Genomic DNA, 7034 nt, shown 5'->3' with positions numbered 1-7034 from the left:
AGTTGCCTAATAATTATGCACAGTAATAGTCACCTGCACACACAGATATCCCCCTAAAATAGTTCTAACTAAAAACAAACTAAAAACTACTTCCAAAACTATTCAGCTTTGATATTAATGAGTTTTTTGGGTTCATTGAGAACATGGTTGTTGTTCAATAATAAAATTAATCCTCAAAAATACATCTTGCCTAATAATTCTGCACTCCCTGTATATATATATATATACACACACACACATATTTAGACATGTAAATGTATGTATCTCAATGTTAAAGCCCTTCTTCATTGCAGCCGAGATCTCATATATTTGAGCCTTTATAACTTTTTAATGCATTATTTTTTTTTTAATAACTTTTATTAGACAGTGTTATTATGAGTGTAACTGTACTTTGTAATGTATTGTTGAAGTGTTTTTTGCAACTTTTTCGTTTCGGAAAACAGGTAACCACAGCTCTGAGATTGCGGTAAGGATTCTCGCGTAAACCAAGATTGCGCTAGTGATATTGCGTTTTCGCTATACTTGTAATATCAGCGCAATTAAAAATGCTCGTAAAAAGATGATATCGCGTGCGCACAATTCTTTTAGCCTCACTTGTAATCTAGCCCTTTGAATGTGAAATAGCTGCTTGTGTTTTATTCAAACCCCCACAGCCATAATTAGCATTTCAATACCTAGCATAAATAACATCAGCAGGTCTGCTTTGCTTGCAAGCTGAGCCTATTCTTGTCGACACGACGACATGTCCTATGTGATGGTTTTAATGAGAAAAACAGCTCTTTCAAATACTGACATAAACATAAAGTAGTATTTCCCATACATTTAATACTCTGCAGTAGTCATAACAGGTCATTTGAACACCTTAAGGAGAAACAAATTTTATACCACAGTATCCCTTTAAGTGTGTGAATTGGTTTCTTTATGTGTGTGTTGGGCACCAGTGTACAAAAACTGCTTACATGCATAGCTGTTTAGTGCGTTTAATTTGACTTTTTTATGTGATGAAACCTCTACTCCATGAATTAGACATACAAATTTTAGCAAAGTTTTGATACCTCCTATTCACGCACCATTGGCCTAGCACAGGGGTCAGCAACCTTGGCTCTCCAGATGTTTTAGAACTACATTTCCCATGATGCTTAAGTGTCTTTAAGCTGCCTAAGCATCATGGGAAATTTAGTTCTAAAACATCAGGAGAGCCAAGGTTGCTGACCCCTGGTAGTGTAAGCAGGGGACGGCAATGATAAGTGCAGGTGTTGCTTCACGCTTTCTGCTATCCCGGCTGGGCAGATTTGCAGAAGCAAACCCTGTCTGTCTGGGCTTTGTTAAATGGGGCCCATTGTCTTGTAGGCTCAAAATTCATATAGGCATGTATTCCCAATGAAGGCAAGTCTCATGCAAACAATCTTTGCTGTGAATTAAGATATTAATCATTCACATGACAAATTTAGATTCTCTTGAAAAGAAAATTAGAAAAATGAGCCCCGGAGGAGAGTATTGACAGAGGGGTAGGTGACCCCTATTCCGGGAAAATGGAGCAGGCTTGGGGGGTTGGCAGAGCCCTGGGGACCCAGGTACTTAAACCAGGCAGCAGAAGTTATCATCCTCTTGTGTCCCTGCAATCGCAAGGCAAAGTTGGAAAGGGAGCTTGCGATTGCAGTGACCGCAGAGGATGGAACGTAATGGAGGAAGTTCAGAGGCTGGCATCTTTGAGGGGCACGGCTTGGCTAAGGGACTACTTAGCCGTAGCCAATCTACCCGGAGCAGTGGTGGAGGCAGAAGTAGGTGGGACCAGGAACGGCAGGCCGCAGAGGTGGTCGAAGCCTCCAGAGCAGCTATCCCCATATGGGAGAAGAGGCAGGAGCATCGGCGGCGGTGATGGGCAAGCACAATCAGGCGGATGGCCCATGCGCCAGGTGGAGGATGGACACGCAGCAGGGAAGGCCCGGGAGCAGATGGTGGCGCATGTAGAAGCAACCCGGGTCGTGAGGAGGACGGCTGGCCGGAGCAGAGTAGCGGCAGGTAAGAGAGGCGTTGGTGGAGGGCTGGGCCTTGATCTGAGCACACAGGAGGCTGGGCATGATGGCGCTGAGGTGGCGCTAGGGACACGACAGGAGGGGGACATGGCAGGGGAGCACCCACCCCGGGCACCAATAGGGAATCAGGACCAGTTGGAGGCGGGGGAAGTGAGAGACAAGGGGCACAGTGTAGGAAGGGGTAAGAAGAAGAGGGTGCCAAAAAAGGTGACTGCAGGGGTGGGGAGGGTGATAGGTTATGCAGGGGGGCATACGCAGGTAGGTGGGATAGGAGATGAGCAAGCAGGTAGGTTGGGTCAGAGTGGGGAGAACTTGAGTAGTGGGGGGACTGGACAGAGGGGCAAAAGGGGTGGGAATAGGACAGGACAAGGGGCCCCTGAAAAGGGGAGAGGAAAAGGTAGGGGTGCTAGGGGAGGGAGCATGGTAGGAGGAGGTCAGGAGCAGCATGGGGGGGCCACGGAGGGCGGGCCTAATGCAGCATCTTTGTCTTTCACAGGTGTGGGGAGTGAGCCAGGAGAACAGGTGGGCAGTGGGGCAGAATTTTCTGCTGAAGATGAAAGGGGGGACCTGGAAGGGGACGCGTTGTGGATTGACTATCCTTACAGTGATTTAGAGGAGGAGGATCCTGGGGAAGGGTCATCGGCTGGACCTGTGGGATCATGGCAAGTAGGGGACCTGGCTGGGCTGGAGCACTTGCTTCGCTCGTGGGTATCAGAACAGGGAAGGTAGGGAGAGAGGAGTGTGGAGGAAGGTACTAGGTTAAGGGCTGAGACTAGGGAAGGTAGCGTTAGGAGGGAGAGAGGGGGGGGCAGGTCTGGATAGGGCTCTCACTGTCTCCTCTCCACAGATATGGCCACAAAGAAGGAGCCCCTTGGTGTGCCACAGCCTTCGCAGGTCTGGAGCGGTACGGCAGCGGGAAAGGTCTCATTCGCCCAGGAAGAGAGAGAGGCGTTGGGCTGGAAGACGAACCCCTACATGGGGGAGGCTAGAGAGAGAGGCAGAGAGGAGTGACAGATGGGGGAGATCCAGATCACCGGTTCCTAGGAGGAGTGTTAACAGGCCAAGGGTTGATGGAGCAATATTTTGGGGTGGCCGCAGAGTTCGGTATTCCCGTTGCTCATGAGAAAACTAAGGGCCCGATGACTTCTTTGAGTTTTCTGGGGATTGAGATTGATTCTGATCGGATGGAATGCCGTCTACCCCTGGACAAGCTGGTGGACCTGAGAAGTTCCATCAAGCGGGCGATTGGGAAGATGAAGCTGCAGCTTCATGTCATACAATCTCTGGTGGGCAAGCTAAATTTTGCTTGCAGAATTATCCCAGTGGGGAGGGTTTTTTGTAGGTTGCTTTCGCTGGCCACAGTAGGGGTAAAGGAACCACGTCATAGGATAAGGTTGGGAGCTGACCTTAAGGAGGACCTTAAGATTTGGTTGATGTTCTTGGACAAATTTAATGGGAGGGCTTTGGTGCAGGAAAGGGCGGTCTCGAATGAGGAGATTCATTTGTTCACGGACGCAGCAGGGCCAGTTGGTTTCAGGGCATATTGTCGGGGGAGCTGGTGTGCAGGGTTGTGGCCAGCGTTGTGGGTTGAAAAAGGGCTAACTAAGAATCTGGTGTTCTTAGAGCTTTTTCCGTTACTGGTAGCATTGAAGGTTTGCGGGGGAAGCTTGTGGGACAAGAAGGGGGTTTTCCACACTGACAATCTGGGAGTGGTGTTTGCAATTAACAGATTGACGTCCGGCTCATTACCAGTTGTGCGCTTGCTCAGGCTGTTTGTCTTGGAGTGCATGCAGTTGAATGTTTATTTCCATGCTGTCCATGTTCCAGGGTGTCTGAATGTAATTTCTGATGCTCTTTCTCGATTCCAGTGGGCCTGTTTCCGAGAAGTGGCGCCGGAGGCAGACGAGGAAGGGGTCAGATGTCCGCCAGAGTTGCTGGAGTTGGAGTTGTGGAACTGATGGAGGTGGCGAAGGGAGCTTTAGCTCGAGGTACTTGGTTTGCATATGTGCGAACATGGGGGCAGTGGCTTTCAATTTTGCAGGAAAAAAGTGTTGAGTCTCCCAGAGAAGGGTGGATTTGGGGATTGATAGAGTGGATCGGGGTTTGGGGAGAAAAGGGCTTGTCAAAATCGGTGGTGAGGAGGAATATGGTGGCAATGGGTTTTCTATTTAAGTTGTTTGATTGGGAGGACCTAACTAAGATGTTTGTGGTCCGGTTAGAGGTAAAAGGGATTTGTAAGGGTAAAGTTTGTAAAGACGTAAGGCGGACGGTGGTTTTTGATACCTTGATGAGATTAATGGAGGTCTTAGAAGGGGTGTGTTCGTCAAAATTTGAGACGGTGATGTTTAAGGCGGCATTTGCCTTGGCCTTTTTGGGGGCTTTCCGTATATCTGAGTTGGTGGGGGCTAATAGACGGGACCAGGGGGGCCTGCAGGCCTGCGATGTGTCCATCAGAGATGAGACATTGTGGATAAGGCTCCGAAAATCTAAGACAGATCAGGAAGGGTTGGGGAGGTGGATTAGGATTGGGGTGATGCGGGGGGCATGTTGCCCAGTGGCCATTGTGTTGGCATTTATGGAAGCAAGGCCAGTTAGCTTCAGCCCATTCTTTGTTCACAGGGACGGGTCAGTATTATCATGTTTTCAGTTTTTGGCGGTTTTTTATGGGGCATTGACTAAGTTGGGTTATCCAGCGGGGGAGTTCAGTATGCATTCATTCCGAATCGGGGCTGCTATGGAGGCTGCCGGTATGGGGTTAGGAGAGAATGTGATTAAGAGAATTGGTGGTTGGAAGTCTGGATGTTACCGTTTGTATGTTAGGCCAGAGTTGAAAGTGTAAGTTGTTCTTTGTTTTGGCAGGTCCAGTTCATTGTTGGATTGTAGGGCATTCCTATATATATTGGACCCGTAAGGCAGCGGCGGTGAAGGACCGGAGAGTGCAGATGAACTTTCCTGAGGAGACAGTGTTGCTGAGATGGTTTGGGGTTAGAGGATTGAGGTGGGATCAGATGGTAAAAAAGGTGGTTGAATATGCAAGGTTGTTTCGGCCTCCAGCTATTTTAGTGCTTCATGCGGGAGGGAATGACTTGGGGTTTTAGTCGCAGAAGGTTTTGGTGGACAGGATTAGGCAGGATTTGTGCAGGTTGAGGGAACTGTTTCCTAGTCTAATAATAATCTGGTCAGACATTGAACCTCGCTCAGTATGGAGGGCTGCGTGGGACCACAGGAAGCTGGAGGCCTCTAGAAAGAAAATCAATAGGACAGTTAGTAGTTTTGTTTCCAGAATTGAGTTTTTTTGTATTCGTCATGTGGAGTTTGAGGGGGAGACAGGGCGCTGTTTTTTCCTAAAGAACGGTGTCCATTTGAACGAAGTGGGCTTACATCTTTTTAATTTTAACATCAGAGAAGGGGTGTTGAAGGCCTTAGCTTTCTGCTCGTCTGTGACTCCCTGTGGCGGGGGTGCTTGTTTTTAGGATGAGTTTAGGTAGATGGTACCTCCCTAAAGAGGTGAGAGAGTTGTTTGGGGGGGATGTACCTGGTGTGAAGCCGGTGGAAGGTACATCCCTGGGGGCAAGCACCTTTGGGGATTTTCGTCTGGTTAAAAGGTTTATAAGTTATTGAATTCTATTGAATTAAGTGTTTTATATTTATTACATATTTTAATAAATGCGGGCTGTGGCCTTTACACCCACTTCTCTTGTGTCTCCTATTCTTTATGGTGTGTAATGAATGCCCTATATAGGGTCAATGAGCCCCGGAGGAGTGTATTGACAGAGGGGTAGGTGACCCCTATTCTGGGCAAAAGGAGGAGGCTTGGGGGGTAGGCGGAACCCTGGGGACCCAGGTACTTAAACCAGGCAGCGGAAGTTATCATCCTCTTGTGTCTCTGCAATCGCAAGGCAAAGTTCCCTCCCTCCCCCTTTTTTGTTGGTTCTAGGTTGGTGTCGCAGCAACTGGCGGGGGTGCTTGTTTTTTAGGATGAGTTTAGGTAGATGGTACCTCCCTAAAGAGGCGGGAGAGTTGATTGTGGGGGATGTACCTGGTATGAAGCCGGTGGAAGGTACATTCCTGGGGGCAAGCACCTTTGGGGATTTTCGTCTGGTTAAAAGGTTTATAAGTTATTGAATTCTATTGAATAAAATGTTTTATATTTATTAAATATTTTAATAAATGCGGGCTGCAGCCTTTACACCCAGTTCTCTTGTGTCTCATATATGGGGTCATGGAATTTTAAAAAAGCATGGGAAATATAAATACAAATTCTACATTTTATATACATCAAACACACACACACACACACACACTAAACAGTACCTTTAAGTGAACAGTCACATTCAAAAAAATTACTTATCCATTCAGTAAGGTTTAGAAAGATTTTGTTTCTCTCCAGTCGAATTATGACAATTACAGCCCACTGGATGGCAGCATTGCCTTGTATTATTGAATATAAACTTGCAAACACAAAGGTAATAACAAATGTAATATTTAACTTTCAGTCGTTTGTACAGAATGGTTTAAATATGATATAGGACTTCATTTAACTTTTTTTTTTGTTTGAAGAACGAGTTTAAATTCCATTGAGATAAGCAAAATTATAATAATAAAGCTGGGGATAATGGCTTTGAGAAAATATAAGTGGAAAATTCATTATGGAGCTTCTACAATAAACACATGTAAATAGCATATGAGATTTAATTTTAAATTGCTTTTAATATTTTAATGGAAGAAAAAAAATCAGTGAGCAGATATAGAATAGAAGGAGACATAGGGGCCTATTTATGATCGTGCGAGCGGACATGATCCGATATAGCAGATCATGTCCGCTGCACATCAGTGATGTGCGGTGACTTCAGAGGCTGGTGAGGCAGTGTCTAGGAATCGGATACGCCTTCATTCTTTAGATATCCTTTGTTGAAGAAATAGCAATTGCACATGGGCGAGCCAATATCTATATGCAGCCACCATTCAGTATCTACTGAGCATATTTAGATATGATTT

The sequence above is a fragment of the Bombina bombina genome, chromosome 1 (genome assembly GCF_027579735.1).
Source record: "Bombina bombina isolate aBomBom1 chromosome 1, aBomBom1.pri, whole genome shotgun sequence".
Taxonomy (NCBI): Eukaryota; Metazoa; Chordata; class Amphibia; order Anura; family Bombinatoridae; genus Bombina; species Bombina bombina.
Note: the sequence above shows the minus strand (reverse complement) of the source record.